Here is a 27,381-nt window from a genome sequence, read left to right as displayed (position 1 = left end):
TTGGATGTACCCAACATGAACCATTAACTCACTGTGACCCTAAAGATGTTCCTTGCCTTCCCTTTGTCTCAGTCAAGCCAGGTGGAATATGTAGTAAGAAGCAAGACTTCGCTGTAAAGGCAGTATTCTTGGAAGTTAACCCACTGGGGGTGTATCTTTATTTTCTTATAAGAGGTAAGATGACCCTCATGTAATTCACTAGTGCAATGGATAACTTAACCAGTAAAAATAGGGGTGTGGGTACTTTCCAGGACCAGAATGGGGCAAAGCAGCCAAAGGGCATGCATGAATCTACCCCAAAATTTCTATTTTGCTGGTAAAAAATTCTGCAGAGTGATTACCTGTACTGTACATATTGGCATTACTGGAACACAGTATTACTGCCATATAGGCATTAATCTGGGTGCCTCTGAAAATCCTCCCCTGCATCCAGTAACGTATATTATTTCAGGCCATGGAATAACATAATTCACCCTACTCTTCTCCAAGTTCCTCTTCCACTGGCAATTCTTTTAAGGTTGGAAATCCTTGTCCCCATGGTATACTCAGGATCTGGTTTATGGGCAGCACAAGAAAGGCTAAAGCCTTCTGAAAAGATCATTCAGTCATCAGTTAGACCAAGATGAAAACAACATACATGTTAATCAGTTCCATAAGGTGCTTAAATCTTAGGGTCTCTGATTGTGAAGAAGAAATGCAAGATACAAATTGGTACTGGGCATCTTTTGAGATACATGTGCCAAAGCCGATTCTTATGCTTGTTTATATTTTTGAAAGCCTTATGCCTATCTTATTAAACATGGAGGTTGATTATAATATTCTTTTTTGTTCGTTCATTTAAAGGCAAGTGTTTAAAGTTCTTTAGATAACTGGTGATGACTAGTGAATTACCAGTCCCCTTACTTCCCTTTTACATATTGATTTCTGAAAACAAAACAAAACCTGCTTTCTTTAACCAGTTTAAAATTTGTTGGCCCAGGAGCTGCATTAGCCTCATCCCTAGAGGCAGCTGCTCACCCAACTCTTCTGACTGGAGGAGAGCAGGAAATACCGAGGCACATCACAATCTTTCATCTTTGCAACGCACTTGCCTACTTAATCGAAATCTGTGTGCCGCTGCCAACCATCAGCAGACTTGTGGGTGGCTTGTGAATGGTACAGCGTAAACTGTTGTTGAACAGCAAATCATGGGGCAATTAGAAAAGCTTTGGTCTGGAGTGTGAATTGGGCTTTGGGGAAAGAGAAAATACAGAAGTTACTCCCCCCGTATTTTGTTTAGCTTCATTTTCTTTTTCTAACGTTTCAGAGGCATGCAATGTTGGTTGGACATCAACTGCAGCATGAGGTTACTTGTTCTGTTATTACCAAGGACAGCAGTACGGTCTGGCACAGTGGTTTTCAACCTTTTTTTCATTTGTGGACCCTGAAATTTTTTTGAATGGAGGTGTGGACCCCTTTGGAATTCTTAGGCAGACCGTAGGCTGAAAACCACGGGTCTAGCAAAGAAGGCACTGGCCTGAGAATCAAGATCCTGGGGCTCTATTCCCAGGGTTGCCACCACTGAGCTGCTATATGACCTTGGAAAAATCATTTTACAGCTCTGACACTCTGCTTCCCTTCCCACCCTTAGTCTGTTCCATTTAAAATGTAACCACGTTTATCTTCAGCACTGAGCACAATGGGGACAGTATTAGACATATTATTAAACAATGGAAAAATCTAGGGACTAGAGCTTGTCAGGAAAAATTCTCCTTGCAAAAAAGTCTTACAAGACATATTGCAATTTATTTTATATTTGTAAAAAAACCCAAAAACAAACAACCCCCCCCACAAACAACCACACCCACCCCCAGCCCTCATTCCCCCCTAAAGTCTTAATTTGTCAACTGATATTTTAGGTAAACATTCCCATTTTGTTGAAAAACCATTTTCCACCATTAAAATTTTTTTCCACCCCTCCTCCCAAAAAAGTTAATTGGCTCTTCTAGGAGCTAAACGCCTCTCTTCAGTATCACTGAGTTCCAAACCTGACTCTAAGATCTAGGTTGATGCTTCTGTGACTGCATTCAAATGGGCAGACCCCTGCACTTGCTTGGAGCCCCACTGATTTCCCCAGGCCTTTGCAGAAATGTACAGATCCATCTGGGTAGGTGCACTTCCAGGATGAAGACCTTAAATGCCTTTCCAACCAACCTAACCTGCTGCAGCTGATAGATGCATTGGGTATGTCTACACTATAATTAAACATTTATAGCTGGCCCATGTCAGCTGACTCAGGCGTGTGGCGCTCGGGCCTGCTGAATTGCAGTGTAGACGTACCCATTTGGTACACTCTGTAGCTCAACTTCTTCTGCAGAAGTCACCCTGCCTGGAGTAAATTTCTCTCTGATATGATAGCCTTTTGTTGTTTGCCTTCCATCAGTGATTGCTTAAATCCACAGAATGCCAGACCTCTTAACAGCACAGACATTTCATTTGCATAAGTTATGTCATTCATCCTACAGCTATAAGTGTCGTTCAACATGAAGTGGAAACATACAGCAAAGTATGATCCTCACTTGGCTTTGCCTAAGGCAACACAGATGTCAAAAAGAGAGTACAGGTGAGTTGGTGTAACAACCTTTAACATGGCCAAGTGATATGGGTTGAAGATATTGTTCAAGTGGTCATGTACCTTCAGCAAAAAGATGACCATAGGTATAGATTCCAGAACACTTCCTTTGCTACTTTGTGCCAGTTTCATCAAGTAACAGCACTGAGTAAAGAGCAGACACACACCTAGGTGAGGCCTTGATAGCTAGTGAGGAGTATCAGGGCTTGTCTACATTACCACTGGATTGATGGGCAGCAAGTGATCCAGCAGGGGTTGATTTATCACATATAGACTAGATGCAATAAATCGACCACCGAGCGCTCTCTTATCAACTCCAGTACTCCACCAGGGCGAGAGAAGTAGGCAGACTCGACGGGAGAGCATCAGCCGTCGACTTACTGCAGTGAAGACACCGTGGTGAGTAGCTCTAAGTACGTCGACTTCAGCTAAATTATTCACGTAGCTGAAGTTGCATAACTTTGATCCCCCTAGTGTAGACCAGGCCTCAGTTGTGGTGGTTCTGTTAACATCCCAGCTGATCCCATATAACTGTTCAATTGTTTGTGGGACAGCCCCGTCCTCTGGGGCTAGGTACAGTGACTGCTCAAACCAAAGAACGTCAGTGACAATCTTCATCAGGAAAACAGAAGCCAGCCCCTCAAAACTATTAAGACGAGTTTGACTGTGGAAGGAAGGGAGTAGAAATCTGGAAATCTAGGATCATTTTATTCTGGTCATAAAAAGTCACACTGAGGTTTAAAGGCAGCTGAAATCTGGCCTTTTTCTTCCAGGCTGCCAAGGGAACTGGTGTTGTAGAGATGGCCAAAGTTATGAAGGTCAAAAATGGAGCAGAAGCCAATCCCAGCATTGGGTTCCATTTCAGCTTTCTGAAAGGCCCAAACCAGAAAAAGGTTGGATTTATTGCTGAACTCCTCCAAAATTGAGCAGAGGGGTTAGGCGATCTAGGGTTCCATGTTGAGAATTCTCTAATTTTGTTGAGAAAAAAAAAAGTATAATCCTAGCCTCAGATTTAAATGAGATAAAGAAAGGCCATGTTAAAGACCACATGTACAGTTAATAAAGGGGGACTGGATATGAAATAAGGCAGGCTAGGAATTCCTGGCCACCAAGCAGAAACAATGGACAGTTGGAAGCGGGGCACATTTCAGATAGGGATATGAGTTAGTGAAGGGCTATTATTCTACTGGGAGAAAATAATGAAAGCATTTCAGGCAGAAAAAAAGAGATATGAATATCATAGAATCATAGAATATCAGGGTTGGAAGGGACCCCAGAAGGTCATCTAGTCCAACCCCCTGCTCAAAGCAGGACCAAGTCCCAGTTAAATCATCCCAGCTAGGGCTTTGTCAAGCCTGACCTTAAAAACCTCTAAGGAAGGAGATTCTACCACCTCCCTAGGTAACGCATTCCAGTGTTTCACCACCCTCTTAGTGAAAAAGTTTTTCCTAATATCCAATCTAAACCTCCCCCATTGCAACTTGAGACCATTACTCCTCGTTCTGTCATCTGCTACCATTGAGAACAGTCTAGAGCCATCCTCTTTGAAACCCCCTTTCAGGTAGTTGAAAGCAGCTATCAAATCCCCCCTCATTCTTCTCTTCTGCAGACTAAACAATCCCAGCTCCCTCAGCCTCTCCTCATAAGTCAAATATGCACGGACTGAAGCCTTGCAAGTCTAACCCTTTGGAGGAATGATCCATCTGCTTCGTGGAGAAACAGACACCAAAGGAATGAGAGTGCTTTGCAATGAAGTTGGTACTCAGGAGTATTTGAGAGCAAGGACTGGGGAAATATGAGCACACAAGTAGGAACACATGGTTCTGTTCCGAAGGAGAAAGAGTGAGGTTTTTTCCTGAGCTAGTGTGATGGCAATTCAAATGCCTCTTGCAATTATCAGTAGAGTACCAACATGGCAAGAAGTCAAGGGAAAAGCTGTTGCAGACTGGAACATCTGGTCTTCATTATTCTGTCAGATTTGGACAGCTTTAGAAGTGGCAGGAATTTTAAATCCATAGCTGTGCTGGTGACTGAGTCATCAGCTGTCAGACAGCTGGGGCCCAGAAAGTCTGAAGGCCTCGATTAAGGCAATCTGGGGCCATAGGCACAGCAGGACGTAGTCACGACTCCTTTCCCCCTTCAGCCCCACCCACCAGCTGGAATGGTGGCAGGTGGGAAGCTCTCTCCTCCCTCTTAGAGAAGCCAAAAGCAGCACTAGGGCCACACTTCCCTGGAGAGTGGAACACATGCCATTCTTTCTCCCCATTCTCCTTCCAGGAGGCAGCAGGTGGTAACAGCAACGGGGGTGTTTCTGTTTTGGGAAGGGCTGCTGTACTCTCCTCCTGCCACGCACATAAACCTCAGCTGAGGTGGTTGGAGGAAATGGACTGTCAAGATGCATAAGGCAGTTCACCCCTCTCGGCGCTAGCATTTCAGGCTCTCTACAGACTCAGGCAGCTCTCCACATCAATTACATTCTGGTCATATTTTCAAGCTTTTCTTTGCAATGCCAAGGATGAGAAACCCATCTTAAAAAAAATAGCCAAGATCCAGCCCTGATCAGATTTTCTACTGCCTCACTCCTTGTGAGGTCCTACATATCTATACAAGGCAGCTGATAGTTAGGCTCAGAGTCCTTACATTACAGCTCCAATGCAAGACACCTCTATGCAGTGAGAACAATAGCTCTAGGAGCCATAAAGATACTGAAATCATGTTTTCCTCTGCAGAGGATTACCCTGTATCACGGCTCCTCGCAGCATTGTATCATCCACTAATTTCTTTTATGTCTTTATAATATAGAGCAGTACTCTCCTTAATGATTCCAAAATAAAGAGTGGTTTGTTTTTTAAAAGGAATTTGGGAGTCACACCACCATTATTCCTTTATTTTACTATGTACCAGAGCTTTTATGTTAACAGTTTTATCCTCATTATCCATAGTTTAGGCTTGGCAATGTAACAATAAAGATTTTCTGATGCCTACTCAGAAAAAGCAGGTTGCACCACGGTAATAATTTGAAGAGGGTAGAAGAATAGCACCTAAAGGATTACAAAATTAAGCCCAATTAATAATTTGTAGTCCTATTTAAAAAAAAAAGATGATTCACGTTATTGCCTCGCTAGTCAAAGAGCTCTTTGAAATGGACAGGAGACAAGGGGCTTGTTGCTGTGCCTGCTTGTTCAAAATTTGAGGGGAAACAACACTCTTTGAATGAGCTACAGGCTCTATCTTGTGAGGGCGGATCATGGTTAGGATGCAGAATGGCATTTTCAGCTCAGGTAGTTAAGCCCTTTAAGCTAGCTAGCAGTGAAGAAATGGCAGCACAGACCCCGGTGCAGGCTAGCAATACAACTACGTACCCAGCTTGTACAGCTCCCATCGAAACCTGCGCTTCAGCCATTTTTAGCTTCAGTCTAGCTAGCATCGCTAACACAGGTATGCCTACCTACACTGCAGTCACACATCTGATTGCAGTGTAGACAGACCCTCAGCTGCCCCCTGCACCCCAGAGGGAAGCAACATCTTTTAGAGAGGTCAGAGTGGAACTGTCCTTTCTCAGTCCAAGAGGAGACAGATGCTGGGGGTGGAGCACTGTCCTGCTCTTCCAGGTTTGGGGAAGGAGTAGCCCACATGAGCTAGGCTGGGCTCTGGCCCTGCCTTCTGTGTGGAAGGGGCTCCCCTGAGAGGTAGGGTTGCCAATTTTGGTTGGACGTATTCCTGGAGATTTAATCACATGACAATCTTTAATTAAAGATTAATCTTTAATTCCTGGACACTCCAGGCCAATCCTGGGCAAGTTCTCTTACTGGGAGTTTAGGGAGTCCAGAGTTTTGCAGAAGCAGACCCGATCAGTCTAGGTGATCCTGAATAGTTTAGTACGATCCAAACACTTCTAGGGTCAATAGCACTAGAAAGTAAGACTTAGAAAGTGAAGCGTCCTATTCAATTAAGATGCAACAGGAATTTTGCAGGACCCAGGTTTACATTCAAGTTAATAGGCAATACTCTATATGGAACTATTCTAATGATTTACAATAAATGCAGAATAAATTTTGTAATCTGGAGCACATGCAGTAACTGTCCTTCTACACAATGTCTGTGCAGCACTTAGCACCATGGGGCTCTGACCTGACTGAGGCTTCTGGGGTATGTCTACACTGTGCATTAAGCCCAGGCTCTGACTCAGGTTTGAGCCCAAGCTCCCCTTCTGTCTACACACAGATCAGTCTGACGTGGGTCAGCAAGTACTCAGAACCCAGCTCCTAGGATCCTGCTAGTGGGGTGGATCAGAGCCCAAGTCCTGCTGTGACTTGGGTCCGAACCGTATCATTTTGCAGTGTGGACACAGATGAAGCTGCAGACTGGAGTCATACGATCTACACAGGGCAGTATGGATGTGTTAGCATGGTTGTGAGACCTGCATCCAACTACTGTAATACTAGCTTTACACTGCAGTGTGGATGCTCAAGCACAGACTTGGAGAAAGTCCACAAGCCCAGGTCCCACAGATCCAGGTTTACAACCCAATCACCTTGGTGTCCTGTAATACAAGTAGCTGCTGTACCATGACTGTAAGCCCAGTGACTTGATACTGAATCTTTCTGTTTGATTCCACACCTTCCAAGGTTATGTTGTTTAGGTGTTAATGCAGTAGGAGTACTTCTCTGAATAAACTGTGGCCTAGTCTGGGTTTAAATGCAATATGAAAAGGAGAAAGATTAGCTCACAACCAGAGAGAATGAATTGGGTCATTGGCAGTGATTGAGACAGGAGGAGTAAGCACTGCTTACTCAAGCTAGGGAGAGAAGGGACAATATCCCTTCCGTTTTAGGAAGCATGGTCTTGTTCCTAAAATGTGGCAGTGTGACTCTGGAGGTCTGGGTTTGATTTCCAAGTGATACAGGCTACTCTGAGACTTCCTCTGCAACACTGAGCTAATCTCTATAGCTCTGTTCCCCACCTGGAAAATGGGAATAGGAATCCTGCTTTGTTTTGTCTAGTTACATTATAAACCCTCGCCTTGCACCATGAGACCCAATCTCAGTTAAGGCGAGAAGGTGCTACCATAATATGAATTGTAAGATCTACGCAACCCCTTCTCTTAACTCCCGGTTGTGGATAGTATGCAGATCTATTCTCCTGGATAGTGTAATGTCTATTTGGTTCCTAGACATACTGTACATTAGATACTGCCTCCAAACAGAGGGACTTGTGCAAGATGTAGCAAACAGAAACTCACTGACTGGGAGTGTGGAGATATTTAGGAGGACAGATACAATCTGCAAACAACTGGAACAGGAGCAAGGGCATTGCCTCTCTTTCTCACACACATACAGCAGGAATTAAGGATGCACCAGTCAGGAAGTATTCTAAGTGGGACCGGGTCAGTTTGGTAAATTTACCCAGACCAATACATGGAGAAATGATCTGTGCACAACTTTGACAGAGATGCCAATCTTTTACAGAAATTAGCTTTGGGCTTGTATTTCGAACCATTTCTGCAGCCCACTTCACTTCTCAGCATGCTTTACTCATCCCACCTCTCTACTGGGAGGGAGTCAGGGGTTGCTGCAATCCCAGCTGAGATATAGAAAATGTAAATTGCACACAAACAGATGCAGATGGAATTGAGTAGTAAAATAAGAATCAGGGTGAGGGAGGGTCAGTTTTGCAGCATCTTGCGCTTTTGAAATGTTCACAAGAAACTTTCTCCCTGACTCTACTTCTGGAAAAGGCAATCAGGAGAAACGGTCCAGCAATCACAAAAAAAGGCATTAAACCCACAACAAGCTATCCACTACAGCGTTTGGTTAAGTTTGGGATTTAAAAAAAACCCTAAAAGACACAATTCTGAGAGTACCCATGAATAAGGATTAGCGCTGCAAACACAAACAAAACCTAAGAAAGAGATAAGGGACTTCCCAAAGGGTCAGTAGCAGAGAACCCATCTGTGCCTTAGCCTTTGCTCTAACCACTAGATAATATTACCTCCAGGAGAAGAGAAACTCAAGGTCAGCTGTAAAATTCACCCGTTAACAGTGAGCTTGTACACATATTTTGCAAGTGTTCCTTCTCATTTTCCGTGAGATCCACCACAAAATCTGAAACAGAAGATCTGCCCATTCATTGGGGATAGAATGGCAATATAAGTGAAGTGATCACCCATAGCTTAGGAAGATTTATGTTTCCTATACTTAGTGCTTGTAGATTTTCCTTCCTCTTTTCACTTCTTCATTGATTGTGACTAGCTTCTCTCAGCTTAGAAAATTTTTCTTCATTATAAATAGATCTGGATTTTAGTTTTCTGGCCAGGCCTAAGCCTCCCAAAAGCTCAAGGATGGTTGGACTCTAGATACTGACTTAGTTCATCCTCGGCTACACAAGTTCTAACTTGAGCTCCAAGAGTTCTCTCAACATTTGAAGGTGCTCAAACCTAAGGGGAAGGAGGGTGCGCTTGGTTTTGTCCAGCTCTACTTATTAGCTAACTTGGCAAGCAGCTTTTACTAAGTTAGTAGGTTACTTATGCAGGGCCTGATCCAATACCTTCAAATGACAGTAGAGGGTGCAGAGTTGAGCCCAAAACATCCTGAGAAAGCTAGTAAGAATAATATTGATGTGCAGGGCCACAAATGGAAGGCCTTTGAGAAAGGTAAGAAAGTGCTGTTACAGAGGGATACTTTGGCTGAAGAGATAAGGAGCTCTCCTAATCAACAGTGGAATACAGATTCAAGCCAAGTGGAGAGGGGGAGTCTCAGTTCACGTAACTAGCCACTTCCATTTCTCCTTGTGTATACTTACCAACATAACTTCCTCTCCTCTCCCCACAAACAGTCTCTCTCTGAATTTGACTTTGAGTCTGAGAATAGAGAAGTCTTTGTTGGTACCTCCTGTGCTGAGAAGCCAGAAGAGATGTAGGTGAAGAAAAGCAGCTAACAGGAATAGGAGCTAACTGTACTTGCACTCCTGCTCTTTCCTCAATGCATAAGCAGCACTAACGCCGTTACCCTAGAGGTGTGAGGGCTGAGGGGGTTGCACGCACTGGTGTTTCTAAACCACTGTGGATATACTGCTAATGTAAAATAGGGTAGCTTCTCAGGATACATTGCATTTGTGTAAGCCTCACGTGGGGGCAGCACATCTACATGACTGGATTGTACTAGTGTAGCTTCTTTACCCCATCGCAACTTGCCCTAGTCTAGACAAGTCCTATTTCCTTACAGTTCATTGACTGGGTCTAAGGAAGTCTAATTTAAACACGTCACCTCTGAATTTGGTTTGCAGTCTTTCTGATTTTATTTATATCAGCTCCATTGCTGCCATGGCAACATGGTAGTTACTCGTTTGCAATACTGAGCCAACCAAAATTGTGCCTGAATTGGGAGCCATGTCTTAGAGCATTATGACAACTTGAGCAGGTAGTATCTTGGCAATTCAGCACTTAAACCATGTGCATATTTTACTCACACATACAAACTCAGAAGTGTGTGTAATTACACACATGCATATACAGAAACATTCTTGTATTTAGAAAAAGAGAGTGGAAAAAAAATCCCCTTCAACTCGGATGACAAATTCAGCCACTTATGTAAACCTATGGCAAAATTCAAGAAGTATAGGATTTCTAAGTGTGAAACAATGTGAAATAACAGCTGGAAAGAACCACAGAGCAGCTGTTAATATAAATAATTTACCATTAATTGTTTCCATGGACACTCCTGAAACTGTTATGCAAGAAATGTTGTAACAGAGTGACAATGGAAAAGGGAGTGAATGGTAAAAGGATGCATTTATGCACTATGTTCCCAGTGCTTTCTGAAGTATTTGCTTATTACCAGCTTTCTGGAACTGTTCCTTAAAATGGTACTTTGTCACAAAAAGAAACAAAAAAGTCAGGAATTTTATTTCAGCCACAAATGTGGGAGAGGATAGAAATTGTAAGTGAATTGTAAAAGCAGGGATACTGAAGCCTGCCTCAAACTAGATAGTTAGGAATCCATTTTATGACTGCAAAATGCAGGATCAAGTTTAGGGAGACCTTGGCTCTGATTCTGCTCCCATTTATACTGGTATAAATCAAGTGTATATTCAATAAAGTTACTCCTGATTAGAGGTGAATGAAATTTAGAACCTCCACACCACACCCCACATTGGGATGAAAAATTGAAGTTTAAATAATTTCCATTATGGAGAAAAAATTGAGAGTTTTGCACAGAAAGTTTTGACGTTTGTTGGTTTGTTGAACTGGCCCAAATGTTTTGTTTTTGAGTCAGTTCAACACTGAAACTGCATTGTCCCATGGTGGCACATTGCCTTATGGAGTTGTAGTTCCACAGCCTGATTCCATATTTTCCTCTTCTAAGGCCAGGCTCCCTGGCTGGACTATATCTTCCATGATGCACCACATAAAACTTGGGCTGGGGAAAAATCTATATTGCATTATGGGAGATGTAGTCCTGCAGGGAGCTGAGTCTACAGGAGAGAATGGGGGTATGAATTACAACTCTGAAAAGGCAAAGTGGTGATAGGGAAATGCAGTTTAGTGTTTTATTGAAATGATTCAAAACAAAATGAAATATTCCAATTCGGGTTGAACTGACCTGAAAACAACATTCCATTTAGATCTTCCCGACAAAAAAAAAATCTTTTTTTTTTGGCAAAATAGAGATTTTCCTGAGGAAGATTTCAATTTTGTGGCAGATACTCTTCTCATCCCCCCCCCCCCCCATTGGAAAAATCACTCCAACAGAAAATTCCCAAACAGCTCTACTCATGGTTAACACCAGCAGAAACGAGCATGGAAACGGACCACCTATGCATGGTCTTTTAAGCCCAGAGTCAGTAGTCCCATCCTTATTCAGCAAAACACTTGTGTATGTTCTTAATTTCAACCAGATGTTTAAGTGCTTCATTGCATGAGGACCTTAAATGAACCAGGGAGAATTATGAAGTCTATCTGGCCCTATAAGCCTCAATAAAAATTCCTTTTATATGTTACAACAAAGCCCTGTTTCTTGTCTTCTGCAAGGACAATACTGTAATAAAAATGAATTTGCTCTTGGTCCTTCAATGAGGGAGTAGAAACAACAGCCCCTGATACCTCAAATAATGAAGAGATCATGAACAATCCATAAACTGAAATTGAATTGCACAAACTATTGCTTCCAAAATGATGAAACCATTTTAGTCTAAACAATTCATGGACCGAGAGGGATAAGCCTACAATGAAGAGTTTGACTAGCTCTAGCCATAAGGGAAAAACAAAAGCTGTATGAAGTGTAGAACACTCTTGTGGATTGAGTTCAAAGTCAGTCAAGGTTTGAGTTCAGTCTGTATTCTTAATCCTGACATGGATCATTAGAACCATATATGCCTATCTTTTTTTGGTCTGCTAAAGCTTCTGCAATGGTTTCGTGGTATCTGGATATCCTCAATCCTCTGGAGCTCCTGATTGTAGTATATGGAGATCTGAGCCACGTTCATAGGGGGCAAACTGCAAAGATTCAAGGTATCAAGGCCAAATCCTGAAAACCAAACCTATTTTTAAAAAGTTAACTATTCAGGCACAACAAATACCACCACCTCATTGCAGCGGCTGCATATCTTTTCTTCACCTGAACCTGCCTCCTTTCTGGAGCTCATCTTGGAGAGAATTTCCATTCTGCCCTGCTTTTACAGGGATGGTTCTCTATCCCACCTCCCAGATGACAGGACTCCAGTCACAGACTAAACTCAAAGTTTTAGTCAAAGCATCCAACAATCCATTTTTTTTTAAATTCCAACCAGACCTAGTCATTATCAACCTGGATTGTAAAGTGCAAAATAAGTAAACCAAATGCAAAAGTCTCCATATCCCATCCTCGGAAGCTTCCTATCTCCTTTGAAGACAGTTATAAAAATGAATTATTGATTCAGCTGTATAACTATTAAAAACAAACAAGCCAACACCAGCATTTAAGTCCATTATTTGCCCAGACCACCACAAATCATCTGCCATCCTTCTTGTTTTTTTAAAAAAGATTTTTTTTGGAGGTGACCTGCATTGCTATTCTGTTAATAAAAATGCTTCATGTGTAGCGAGTTACTTTATCTCTAACTATAGCTGGTTTTTCAAAGGTATAAATGATCTCAAGGGAAACATCATGACTGTGACAGAAAACTCCTTAGAAGCGAAGAGGCCAAACTTCCCCCAAAGTACTAATAAGCTCTCTGAGACACTGGTCATTTTAAACTGTGCGTAATATTTTGTTCTTGGATTAATGCAATGCAGCATGTAGGATTTTACTGTGTATGTTGTCCATGTTTAACACAGTAAAATTGCATTATATCCACTTCATGCTTTCACATTTGTATCTAATTTCCTTATCAGCATAAGTTTAGATGTATTAGGAGATTTCACTGGCCAGAGTTCAGAGGAAAATCTTATTCGAGGAGCATTAGTTGAGAATGTACTCCAAAATAATTTTGTTTGCAAGGGAACTTGCCCAGCCACCTATAATCTTTGCCTTTCCATTAGACGCTCATTATACAGTCAATCTCAATAGGTCAATCTCAAAAGGTTTTTTTGTTTTTTGTTTTAAACTTAATACTGACACATGCACACACCCCTCATTTTTATACATACCTCTAGAATTACAGGGTCTCAAAAAATCAGGCTGAAGTACTGAGAGAAAGCTGTTCTCTCCCTTTGCTTCCCATGATAGTGTCATTTGGTTTCCTGTGCACTTCACCCTTTATATTCCCCACAACTCCTCAGACACTATTTTGTTTTCATGAGACTTTGTGACCTACCTTGGAAAGACACTCACTGTACTGCCCTGGAAACTTTACTCTTTGATAAAGGAGATCAACCAGAACAAGAGTAATTGTAGACATGTTTTCATCTTTGTGTCTAGAAGCGCAAAAACCTAAGCTGGGTTGACAATACAGAGAAAATACAAAATATGGGAACAGCCTGACAGAGCTGTGGCTCACACTACCTTTTCTCCATCTTTAGTTGGCATGGTGGCTGCTTCTCTTCAGTACGAGCCTGGACACGTTGACACATGGTTCTGTAAATTGCTTCCATATACTTCATTTGACAGGGGGATTCCTGAGAAGGCACCCAGAGACTTCAGCCAGTGCAGTGCAACCTCATCTCTTTTAATGGCTTGAATAGAGACTGGGAGTAGCTGGGTCATTACACATATTGAATCTATTTCCCCATGTTAAGTATCCTTACACCTTCTTGTCAACTGTCTAAATGGGCCATCTTGATTATCACTACAGAAGTTTTTTTCTCCTGATGATAATAGCTCATCTTAATTAATTAGCCTCTTACAGTTTGTATGGCAACTTCCACCTTCTTATGTATATATATCTTCTTATTATATGTTCCATTCTATGTATCCGATGAAGTGGGCTGTAGCCCACGAAAGCTTATACTCTAATAAATTTGTTAGTCTCTAAGGTGCCACAAGTACTCCTGTTCTTTTTAGTGATTTAGGAGTTACTATGTCTATCACTCAAGGATTTCCCTATCCTGGAGGAAACATATGACCAGATCGGCTGAATTGAGGGTGGGTTTGCACTGCTGGAGTTCACCAGATATTCACATTGTTAAGGCTCCTAAAGGGACTGAAGTTGACAGATTTATCCCACAGTGGTCTACTGGGAATTAAGCTAAACAATCATGATTGTTTACACAGCATCCAGGTACTGATAGCACTTTACAAGAATATGACAGACAGATCTTGCCCTGAATATACAATGATAAAATCCAAAGTTCTGGACGAATCTTCCTTGGGTATAAGAGTAAGACGTAACAGGCTTAATTCTCAGTTTATATGAACTGACCTCCTTTGAGCCATGCCAATTTACACCAGCAGACGACTTGCCCCATATTTTTAAAACCTATTTTGTTTCTTTGCCTGGGCTAAGGAAAATTAATGTGTACCTTTTATCCCCCAGGAGATGCACTGAATTGCAATGCATCACTTTTGGTTTCACCAGTCAAATTTTCATTAGCTGCAACCGAACAAAAGATATGCATCAGCTAGGACATTTGAGAACAACCTGCTTTCTCATAAATAAGGCTTTTAAAAAAAAACTTTTCAAACAGTTCTTGCTCAAGGTATGTCTGCCCTCAACACACGGAAGAGGGGCTGCTGTAGCGCTTTAGGGTAGACACTCACTACAGCGACAGGAAGGGTTCTCCCATTACTGTAGTTAATCCACCTCCCCGAGAGGTCAGGTAGAGAGGTGGTAGGCTGTCTACACTGAGGGTTAGGTTGATATAGCTACCTCTCTCAGGAGTGTGAATTTTTTCATACCCCTGAGAGCTGAAGCTATGCCTAAGTAAGTTTTCAGTGTAGACCAGCCCTAAGAGTTAAAGGGCCGGATGCTCAGGTCCCAGAGATCAATAGAGTAACTCACATGAGAAAATTCCACTCTCAAAACATGAGTCAGGATTACACAATTGGGGCTTTAAATATTTGTGCATGGAAAAAGAGCAAACCCTTTATACACCCAGATCCTACAAATACTTGGGCCAGATTCTCAGCTGATATAAAGTGGGATAATTTCATTGCTTCAGTGCACATATGGCAATTACACCAGCCCAGGATCTGGCTGCTCTTACTGATCAAAGGACTTCCAACGATTTGAATTCAATACGTGTGGCGGATAGAGCAGTGGACTGGGACCCAGGGAACATATGTTCCATTCCCAGTTCTGCCACTTCACCCTCTGCCTCACTTTCCCCATCTGTAAAAGTGGGGATAATTATATTGAACTCCTCTGTAAAGTGATTTGAGATCTACTGATGAAGAGAGTGTTCTATACAAGACTGATTTACACCTTGAAAAAATGCTAGCATCAATAAGTATTTGCAGGACCAGGCCTATAGTTATAACTATTCCTTTGGTTTCAGAGTAGCAGCCATGTTAATCTGTATCCGCAAAAAGAAAAGGAGGACTTGTGGCACCTTAGAGACTAACAAATGTATTTGAGAATAAGCTTTCGTGAGCTACAGCTCACTTCATCTGATGCATGTAGAGAGAAAAGGAATGGGATTAGGACAAAGGGAGAGTTTGTTAGTTAAAAACAAACATCATCTTGAACACCAAGTTTAATTTTGTAACATGTTGGGAACCTCTGGAATGAAAGGTGCTAATGTAAGATATCACAGTTTCCAACCTAATAGTCTTCCAGAAAAGTAAACAGATTGAAAACTGTCATAAATGCTCTCTTCCTGTCCCCAGTGCTCCATAAGATTTGAGTGGGAAAGCAAGAGAACTAAAGTAAATTACATTTGTTTTTGTATAGGTTATGCTGAGCCCATTAAACCAAGTACTCATGAGTCAGAAGTTAAGTACTTGTTTCCAATGCAAAGCTAATGGGAAAATAGGCAGTGTGCATTCAGAACTTCACAGGCAAAGTAATTTGATTAAAATACCGTATGAACATTGATCTAGAAGGTAATCAACATCAGAAAGCCAGCAGTTTCATTTTGTTTTGAAATCTTAGCATAGAGCCCGCAAGATTCCCAGTACTTCTGGGGCTTAACAAGGTCAGGAATAGTCTGACAATAGCTTTATAACATATCCAGCAAAACCAAGCAAGTGTTGAGGTCACAGAGAATTTTAAGTAAGCTTTTTGGAATATAGGGCTTCTTGTGTTTTAAATGTTGGGTTGCTTCTTAATATATCCTTAATTCAGCAACCTGTAGTCAACACATTTCACCTCTTTCTGTGGACCCAGACCAGATAGCCATTTATAGATCAAGAGCAGCTTCTTGAACTGCATCCAAATGTTCTTCCAGTCGTGTCCAGGTCATTCCAAGAGGTCAGTCACTGCAAATAATGATCCTGATGTGGCTGGAGTCATGGGAAGAGAGAGAGCACGGGCCCACATTGATCTTCCTCTAATGGCTCCAATCTACAGAGCCTTAATAAGATGGAGGTTTAAAATTCATAGCAGCAGCAGCTGACCAAAAGCCACCATCAGGATTTTAAACAGGACATCAGTTAAGAATCAGAGCTGAAATCTCTACCAGAGGGTTGACAATTCTCAGGCTGTTTTTGCAGGTTTGGAGAAAGTTTAGAGAATATAGATTGGGTCCCAGCATCAAAGTGCCAATTCTGTAACACAGTATCTCTATATGACAGGTTTCAGAGTAGCAGCCGTGTTAGTCTGTATTCGCAAAAAGAAAAGGAGTACTTGTGGCACCTTAGAGACTAACAAATTTATTTGAGCATAAGCTTTCATGAGCTACAGCCACCAAATGCATCCGATGAAGTGAGCTGTAGCTCACGAAAGCTTATGCTCAAATAAATTTGTTAGTCTCTAAGGTGCCACAAGTACTCCTTTTCTATATGACAGAAGTCTAGTGCACCAGTGCAGTTTGTTACACTATCCCTTGCAGTTCTCAAAATTTTTTTTTAAATTGCTATTTGCAAAACTCATATTTTAGGGGCATGTCTACACGGCCCCACCGTTCGGATTCTGGAGGCGTGAAGCAGCGTGTACTAAAGTGCTGTGCTGTGACTCCCCGATGTGGATGCTACGGGGGGTGAACTAAAAGGTTCCTATTACACATATATATAATCCTCTTCAAATAGGATTACATTAATGCGATCGAGGGTTCCTTTTAGTTCACTCCCGCTGTGTTCACATGGAGGTGTTAGAGCCCAGCATTGTTGTGCATGCTCCGATTCACACCCCCTAATCTGAACTGCAAGGCAGTATAAACAAGCCTTGAGGTATAGGTTTAGGTCTTACGCCTTTAATGGGACTCAGGCAAGTCCTTGTTGTTGTGCCAAATTAGGGTCAGGTTTTAAATGCTGTGCTGCCTGACTAGTTTGTCGTCTAAGGCTACGTATACACTACAGCTTAAGTCGGTATAAAAGTTATGTCTCTCAGGGGAGTGAATAAGCGATGTAAGTTACACCGACCTAAGTGCCGGTGCGGACAGCACCACATTGGTGGGAGAACTTCCCCTGCCAGCATAGCTACTGCCACTCACGGGGGCTGGAGTAATTAAGTCAACAGGAGAGCTTTCTCCCATTGGCTTTGAGCATCTGCATCTGCACTTGCAGCATTGATGCAGCTGCGCCGCTGTAAGCTCTGTTGTGTAGCCATAGCGTTAGGGAGAGCAGGTGTGGGAGTTAATACCTTTTATTGGGCCAACTTCTGTAGGTGAAAGAGACAAGCTTTTGAGCTTACACAGAGCTCTCTTCAGGCCTGTGTAAGCTCGAAAGCTTGTCTCCTTCACCAACAAAAGTTGGTCCAATAAAAGGTATTATCCCATCCACCCTGTCTCACAGATGTCCTGGGACCAACACGGCCACAATAAACACTACACACAACAATGGAAGATTTCATAGTTTGTCTCAACATCTGTGTATGATTTCCTTTCATGCCACATATTATACATTGGACAATCATCATCGTTTGTAGGAATCTCAAGACCTATATCACGTACTGTCAAGAAGACACAAGATTAGGGAACAATTTATTTTAGCGTAGAATAAAAGTCACTCAATATAGAGAATGGATAGCCAGAGAACTCTGATGGGTGGAGTTACCAGGAATTTGAGTCCTGCTTACACATGCCAGGAAAACACCTAGGCTTAGAGTCCCCTATGCTCCTTGCATCATGGTTTCTAAGTATAATACACTTTTCTAGGACACTTATATGCGGCAGTAAATGGTGTGGGGGAGGGAAGCTGGAGGTGCAGTCCTGCCTGGCTTGTCTAAATCCAAACTGTCATTGGACTGAAATGTTTAGAGGAGCTTCATAAAGTGTTCAAATCCACTATATTTAAATGGAATTTGGGCACTTATCTCCCTTATATTCTTTGCAGAATCCCAGCACAGGTATTTAAGGAGAGAAGTGTAGTTATGTTTTCATGCTATTTTTATTATGGTAATACCTGGAGGTGCCAACCTCCAGTGCTGCCCTGCCCAATCCTCATTGTGCTAGGAGACGTATACACACTTTGTAAGAGACCCTCTGCCCTGAAGAGCTTACAAGCAAACCAGATAAACAAAAGAGGAAGTGTAGTTATCCCCATTTTACAGGGAAGTGATGCCCAGAGAGAGTATATTGTTTGCCAAAGGTCACATATCAACTGCATGGCAGAACTGTTGATTATTAGAGCATTTACAGCACTGCTATAACCTCTTTACAGCCTGTGGTAGCACACATTTCCAGGAGGGTTAATACATCTCTGATGAAGGAATGCAAGATGCAAGAAGTGTTTGTGCCCTCATGGGCTGCGTTCATAAACACAGCCTGCAAGTACACAGTGTTTAGGCATGTAATACGGGAGCATTGGTGATGAATGTGAGTGGACATGAAATAGACTGCACTAAAACAGAACAACCTTGGGGTTGTGAAGTCAGCGTTGTCCAATTAAGAACTGGCTTAAGCTTGAGCCATTTAGTTCCACTGACAGGTATCCCAGAAGATCAAGATGAACAAATATTGTGCCATTTCCAAACACTGAGCAGTTTTTGTAGAAGTTCCAGCTGTATTGTTGGTTATGACCAGAACCACTTTGTGGCCAGTAAGCTTTCAGTCTCCACAATGGAAGAGAATACTGGAATTTTCTAATAGCCCCATGCTATAGCCTTGAATAAAGGATACCAGCTAGAGTCACTGTGTGAACATTTGGTGGGAGTCTATCATCAGAATTTAAATTACCATCTGTTACATGGTAAGAGCCGGGCATTACTGTTTCAGAAGGTGACCTAGAGAGACAAGCTGAGTGCTTAGAAGTCATTCAGTAGCTGCAATGCTATCTGGGATGATGCCATAGACCTAGTAGGTATTTGGAGCATACTGAATTTTATCCTCTTTCCTCCCACCGATAGGCTTGCCTACCACGTAAGCTGCCCAGAGCAATAAGATTCTAGAGAAATAAGTTTCTAGCATTACTTCCAGAAGTAGTCACAAAAAAGCAGTGCTTTGGGGAGCTGTGACAGATATGGCAATTTTCTTCAATATCCTTGAAAGATCTTCTTGTATTAAGTTTGTGTATTATTGTGGGCCAGGACATAACCTCTCTCTGGAGGGGCAGGGGGCAAGATGTGATGTGAGGTCTGAGAGTGCAAAAGACTATATTGAGAGTGTGCCAGACAAGAATGGACTTTGGGGACAATAAATGTAAAGTGAATTTCCTGGGGAATAGAGAGGGAGAGATTAAAGCATGTTCCCTGCCGCCAGTTATGCAAATACCCAGTCTTTTGAAGCTACACCCTACGGAAAGGGTCAATGTCTGCCGATTATCTGTTTCCAGAGATCAAAGACTCAAGCTCTATACAGAACCGCCTGCTCTGTTGAGCCTGGGTTTGGGTTCCGAGACCATTATGAACTTGTAAGCACAGGGAAAACCCAGTTGAGGGTTTTGAAGGACTAACACCTACCAGTGGTTGAGGTTGGAGTTGGAGGTGACCTCTAGGAAGCTTTTTAGCCCGTGTGTAGGTTCATTTATGGCTTGTAACATGTTTTCTCTGTAATGCTTTCACCTTAATAAACATGTTTGCTTAGAAACAGTGTTGTGGTAACTTAATGACTGGCAATAACACTGTTCACAGCTTCCAGGGAAGGCCAGTCTACACTTGAAATGCTGCTGCAACTGCACCACTGTAGCATTTCAAGCATAGACACTACTTACCCTGACGGGAGAGGTTCTCCCATTGGCTTAGGTAATCCACCTCTGAGGCATGGCACCTAGTCTGACAGAAGTGGTCTTCCGTTAACCTAGTGCTGTCTATATTGGGGATTAGGTCAATTTAACTATGTCACACGCCTGAGCAATGTAGCTACGTCGACCAACTTTTTACTGTAAGCTAGGCCAGATAAAGCAGATCACAGTTGTTGGCCTATTAAGGCAGTCTGATTTGCTGGGAATATCACAGTGTAAGGCAGGCAACTGTACCCCAGTCAGGAGGGAGAGAGAGAGACCTGTCTACACCCAAGAGAGGAGACAGCTGGGGGCTGGAAACCCTTAAGTGAATGCCCTTGTTGGACCACAGATGGGGAACACAGGTGTAGCTGAAACTGTGACATAAGTGACCTACATTTTGGCAATTGTTTAACTTGATGCCACATAATGTACCAATTCAAAATACAGTGTGGCTCCACACATACACCATCCACTATTTGTTTAGAAGCACCTGCAATTTGGATTTTCATTTTAGCATAGGTCTAGTGTTTATCCACAGACGTGATGGGTAACTGAATTCTTCTGTTGAGCTCATTAGATTGGGCCAGATACAACTATTCTGTTTTATCACATTTTAACGTTAATTGAGAAAAACGAAGTCAGAGCACAGGAAGCACTGAATAATTGAAGGTGGTTTCCTTAGTTGGTGGGGGGGAGGGACGGGAAGAAGGGGGATATTAGATGGCACCACTAATGAGAGGCTCACAGGTTCTGCAAGGCATTCCACATTAGGCCAAAATGATGTTCACTGATTCCAAGGGATGTGCAGCTGCTACCACTAGTTTACTTTGAAAACAAATCCAAATTATGCATCCCATCACTGGACTTGCATTCCCAGAAGCAGCTTAGCGAACAAGTTCTCTCCCTCCCCCTCTCCCCATATACATACGGTTTTCATCACTGGATAGGAATTCAGTGTAGTTTCAGATTTTTTTTTTAAATAGTACTCCTTTAAATTATGCCATTTCGATAGTTCTGATGGTCTATGTCCCACCCGAGGTCTCAGTTTATATTTACTGCTGTAAATGATGGGCTATTTAGAACAGACCTACAATCCCATGTAAGCCTCTAAAAATGCTTGTTTCATTCTTTTGAGCTTTTTAATTGAGAACCGCTTAAATTAGTGATCACTGCAAACAACTGTAGTGATGCTTTATGATGTAGGGACACTGGGAAATATTTTCAAATAGATGAAGATACTTATGAACCTAATAACAAAAAGGCATATTTTTGAAGCGAGAGATGTCAGAGGACATTCAATGACCATAATGAAATAGCAGTAGAAATCAAAAAGTTTGAATGGAAGCAACTTTATTAACAAGTAAAATATCCCCCAGAGCACTCTTCCTAACTTGAGCCTGAAAATCAGGTTTTAGCTTGCTGCTGTTAATAGGAAAACTGTGTGTACATTATTTCAGTTAAAAAGCATTTTAGCATGTGTGTGTAGATTCTTAATATGTATAATATATTTCTAAGTGCTAGTGTAGCAGGGTGCTCACCCCACTCCTGCCCTGAAGGCGTTAAAAGCAGCCCTGGAGAGGGCTGTGGCTGGGAAAAGCTGAGGGAGTAGCTGACCACAGGTGTGGCCAGCTCAATCAGAGCCCAGCTGACCCTTATAAGAGGGCTGGGGGGCAGGAGCTGGAGGAGTCTCACTCTAGCCCTGGAATAGGAAGGACTAGTTGCCTGGGAGCAAGGTACCTGAGGTGGAGCAATGCTAGGGAAGGGCCTGCGGAGCTCCAGCCTGGTAAACCCCCAGGCTGCAGATCTTGGTAAAGGCCCAGAAAGGTACTGGGGCTGTCAAGATACAGCCTGGGAATAGGCAGAGGTCCTAACCCCTTGCCAATGATGAGTGGCCATTACACTGCAGTCTGCCCCAGTGAGTGGGGGCTAGCTAATGACTGGCAGTAACCACTGAGGCAAGGTGGGTTTAGAGAGCTGGGGGTTCCCCTGGGAGAGGGAACCCAGAGTAAGAGGGGGTACTGCTAGGGCAAAACCCTGAGGAAAAGGGCACTGGGGTCTGGGAGGGACACTGATGCCAGCGGCAGGCAAGACAGTGGCCTGCAGAGGGCCCTCCAGAGAACTAATTCCCTGGACAACCAGTAGGAGGCACTGCACTGGTGAGTCTTGTTGCTTTGCTACACAGTTAGTTACTTGCACTCCCAGGTGTGGTTGGTTTTTTTTTTTTTTTTTAAAGTATTTTCTAGCTTAAACTAAGATTTATGGCCTCTATTCTGGAAAATACATATGATGATTAACTTTAAGCACACACTTAAGCGCTTGCATGAACAAAGATATTTTCCTCAACTGGTGCCTGGACTCCTAACAGAGTAGCAGGTGATTGTTAAAGTTAATAGTTCTGATTTCCCTTGCATCATTATAAATCAGGAATAACTGGTCAAACTGATTTAACTGTAATCAGAATCAGGCACTTCTCACTAGGCTGAGTGAGTTCATCGGAGAGAACTTAATCCACTCTTCTTCCTCTTTGTTTCAAGATGCTATGTTAAGACCGAGAGGTGACGCATGGAGGGGACACACAGGGTTTGCCAGCTGGGCCCCATCCTGTATGGAAGTTCCTAGATCTACAAGTTGCAGCCATGAGGAGAGGCAACAGCAAACATCTGGGAGCTGCAGGAAGTGACTGCTGCGGGTAAGGGGGAACATGACTGAAGCTATTTGGGGGCAAACCTTTAAATCCCCCTTCTGCCCCTCCCATCAGCAGGTACCAGTGATCTCTGTTAAGACCGCTAAAACGACACTGAATCCTGTCCTAATACCTGCCCTTTGGAAATGATTGGTGATTTTGGTAGCTCAATCTGAGGCACCTTAAAGGGGACTGATCATTAGAGAGCAAGCACTCAGCACTTTCTGAAAACTCAGCCACCTTTAAGGTTTCTAGGTGGGCAGCCAAGAAATAGGGCACTCAGTGTCAGCCACTTGAAAATTTAGGCTAAAACTTTTGCTAAAGGAGCCATGGCTGTAGTTGCTGCAGGCATATTATGCAAACATGACCAGGAAGGGAGGTGGTTTACACATTCATAGATGGAAGGGAGCTGTCCGTGAGAATGTCTAAGCAGAGGTCCACACTACAAAACTTTGAGACCCCAAATTCCTGCTGGTCTCTAGAGCAGAGAAAGTCAGTCAGATAGCACTGCTAAAACTAGCAAGCCTAGCTTCAGCATTTCAAAGCTTTAGGTTTGCTGTTTGTGTCAGATTCCAGGCACATTTAATTAAATAACAAAAAAGATCCTGATGACAGACACTTATACTGAAATGTATTAATGGACCCTTTTAAATAGATCCACCATCCTTCTCTATTTTAAATAGGAAGCTGCTGCAATGTGCTTTCATTATGCAGTCATTTGGGGAGGATGACCATAAGATCACTGGATACATACCTTTGTTTTCTGACAACTGCCAGAGTAGGTGGAGGACAGAATTTCTTCTTTTCATTAGAAGGGAAAAGAACTGGGCTGAAAAGGTCATCTGCTCATTAAATGCTATCCTTTAAATCTGGCAATGATTGGATGCTCACATACACCTCTTAACTGAAAGGAGTTGTATCCACTTCTCTGGTAAACATACAGCTAAGAATCTTTGTTCAACTGGTTGGAGAATTTTCATCAATTTTCTCTTCCAGATACATCATGCCATTTAAAAAAAAAAAGCATATGACAAGTACTGGAGCAAAAGCCCCTGCTATCCCTTTCTCTATAGGAAGAGCACTTTCTGTTTAAAAAAATGTTAAATTACATGAGCTCCTATTTTTAAGAGTATATTAAATCTTGTAACGTCAGCCACTACCAAAGTTCTGCAGAGTGCTTGGAATAGCTATTCTGGTCAGAAGGATACATTTTAAAATTTGATGGTGCTGTAAGAGACAATTTAAACAGAGTTGGGTGAACTGGGTCAAGTCAAACAAGGAGCAATAGATCCCTTTAATTTATAACTCAAGTGAACCTTGGTTTGGATTTCTCTAGCTTATCTTCCATTTTTGATTGCCTGACAAGGGGAGTAGGCCACCAGCAACCCAAAGAAACATCCCACAGGAGAGAGGCCTGGGAGGAAAAGCTCAGGAAGTTCTCCTCAGTCCTCAAAGTTATTCAGTGAGGGGTGGGGTGATCATTTCCCTGCAGAACAGGCTGCAGTTTTACCATACATAAGCATGAACCCAAGAAAATCTGAAGGAGTCTTTTACTCTGACTGAATTCCTCATTTGAGTTCTAGCCCAGTGCCTCCATTGAAGTCTCTAGCTGAAAGCTTCCTAGCTACCTAAAACATAGCTGAAACTGTTAAGTACAACTTTCAACCTGTCGTCTTTGTAGTTTGCCTATAAACAAACTTTGACCATTACGATTTTCCTTCAAACTTTTCACTACTCTCTTGACTTCAATCCAACAGCTATTTTGCTTCAGCACTTCAAAGAATCTTCCCCTGCATTGACCTCCTTGCTTATGACCAGTTCCCACTTCTTCTGTCACTGACAACTATTCAATTGATGTAGTTTACACCTGCTAGCGTCTTATAGTCAATCATTAAGATCACTCAAGCTTTAGTGTGGGGAAAGAATAAAGTGCTTTGCTATGTCAGTTAATTCTCTGTAAAGTTTGATATCTATTCCCAGCATTCTTTTACCTCTGTTTCCATAATCAACTGTCACTTTGAGGTCTCTTGAGTTGGGTGCAATTTTGCTTCCTTAGCTGAGCACATAGTAAGTGGCTTTATTGTCTTTCCAGCTCTTTATTTTCTCTCCATCTCCAAATAAAGCAAACATTCCTTTGGCAATTCATTTAGTGTATTAGACACATTCTAAACCATATAAAAACAGTCAATTCCCTCTCCCAATAGACTTGAGTGCACTAAAACAATTGAACACATAATAAGCATTTGCTTTTACCTAAACACATTTTTAAAAGCTAGTTTTCACTTAGCTCAGATTTAATACTAAAGATTTTACATATTCCTTAACAAATCCGAATGTGGTCCAGCATAGGTATGCTGATGGAAAACCCAGAATAGTGTTATCAACTTCAAAAGAGGTTATTCGACATTTACACAGTCACATCTGAGATCATATCAGAGGCTGTAACCAAGATCAGAACTCCAATGTGCTGGGCACTGTACATATATTCCAAGAATCCCTTCCCTAAAGAACGTCTATTCTGATTGTAAGACAGAAGGGTTGGGTGGTAAAAGCCAAAAGGTGACAGTAATTATAGTCAAGAAATGTTAGATGCCTGTGAGTGCTTTGTAAATCCTAGTAAGCATCTTTAGCTGCATAAACACCATGGTCGAGTATGGCCCACTGATTAATTGTTTATAAATAAAATTAGGGGGAAACTAAGTCATGTAATTCAGTACTTTGACCCCTAAACGCTCTCAGTCAAAGACACAAGGCCTGGAATTCATGGATTGACATACTAACTTTTTTCATTATATTAAAAATTACATTAGTCTCTGGCCCCAAGCAATGAGATTCTGATCACAGTACTTGGAGCTGTCTGACCACCAGGAAAAAGCAATTCATGCAGCAACACATATGAACTTCAGGATCTGCTGAGAAGGAAGGGGGGGGGAAAAAGCCAGTTTTGATTCTTTCCCTATGCAATTCAAAGTATATGGTCAGAATTTCCTTGTGTGACTTATTTTACCGATCTCCCTTCTATGGTGTTTTTTTTTATTAACCTATAGACAGCATTTGAATAATTGCCTTTCCCCTGTATTTAGAAAGGACTTGGCCCATTTAAGTGTGTCACAGGATACTCCTGCAGCTACCCAGAAACAGGCATGGCAGTACAGTGTACCATCACCTCACGGCCTGAGCATGTTTGACTTTCTCCTTTCCTTTTGTTTGCAATCAGGAGAAGACACACGTATGTTGCAGCAGGAACTTTCCACACTGTTGCTCACCCCCTAAACCTTCCACTCTATTCCCTGTTCCTCCCAATTGCTGCCAATTGTACCAATAGCCTAGTAACTACCACCCAGGGGTTCATATCCACTCAACAGAAAGTGGTTAACTTATTCCAGCTGAGCCTGCAGACTGCTCCAAGCTGCAGCTACCTCAGGGATGAGGGTGCTACAACTAGCCCTCTGTCAGGGTGCTACCATAACATAAATATAAAATACTGGAGGACCAGCAGTTGCATCTAAGAATGCCTAGTCAGCCACTTATACTCAAGTCAATCTGTCATTTCTGCTACCAAAGTAAACAGAAAAGTGAAAGCAGTCATAGAATGGCTAGGTAGGTTGTGTGTGTTTGGTGTGTGTGGTTGTTTTTTTTTTTTTTTTTTTTTTTTGCCAGATCGGAGATCATTTGTCAGCAATCTCTTAGCCAGAAAGCTCCAGGCCTTGGTCTGTGTGTTACTGTGAAATGTGTTCACACAGAACTCCTTTAGATTTTTAGTTTCTCTCCTTGATGTGACATCACTCATGCTATTAGCATCGATAACAGAATTTTCAAGTTGCTATTGACCATCTGTCTTTGCTTTTCAAAATGCTTGTCTTCCTACACTTTCCCAACTGACCAGCTGCACTGGAAGGCAGCGAGGAAGGCTGGATTTAGCAGAAATGAGGGGTAGGGCAAATTCAGCACCATCCTCTGCACCCAGTTGTGGCTCCTTTGAAGTGGAAGTGGGATGGTTCTGCTATAGGTGAAGAGGAATTGGATGAGGGTGGGCTGTGCATCTCCTCCCATTCCCCTTCATAAGAGTCTCATGCAGGCAAATTCCCCTTCCTGCAAATGTCCAGACTGATCACTTGGGCTAGGCCTTGGCTGACCCCGATAGTATTGCTTGTATGAGTAAGTTTTTGCAGGATTCTTTCGTTAAGGCTTATCCATGGTATGTATAAACACATGCTTAACTGAATCAGGGACTTAATATAAACCATAATGGCTGCTTTGAAGCCCGTGGGCTAAGTCTCCCCTGAACTGCCAATTTTACACCAGCGTGACTTCACTGACCTCAGTGATGGTGAAACAGGAATAAAAAAAGACTGATGTAGGTGGAGAAATAGACCCTTTGTATTCTAGTCTAAATACTACTCTTTGTCACGCTA

At 42.3% G+C, this 27,381-nt stretch overlaps 1 long non-coding RNA gene across 3 annotated transcripts in view; it reads right to left on the bottom strand.

Annotated features, from left to right (window-relative positions):
* LOC119843838 overlaps nucleotides 1–27,381 on the bottom strand; it is an 87,763-nt gene that overhangs the window by 42,395 nt on the left and 17,987 nt on the right. The window contains exon 4 of one of the 3 annotated variants that reach the window (XR_006275873.1): nucleotides 4,858–5,652. The exons of the other annotated variants lie outside the window; for them this stretch is intronic. This is a non-coding gene — a long non-coding RNA (uncharacterized LOC119843838). Of the gene's footprint in view, nucleotides 1–4,857; nucleotides 5,653–27,381 lie in introns of those variants that run through there. 3 annotated transcript variants of the gene reach the window in all.

The sequence above is a fragment of the Dermochelys coriacea genome, chromosome 15, assembly GCF_009764565.3.
Source record: "Dermochelys coriacea isolate rDerCor1 chromosome 15, rDerCor1.pri.v4, whole genome shotgun sequence".
NCBI lineage: Eukaryota > Metazoa > Chordata > Testudines > Dermochelyidae > Dermochelys > Dermochelys coriacea.
This window is presented reverse-complemented; position numbering and strand designations above follow the sequence as displayed.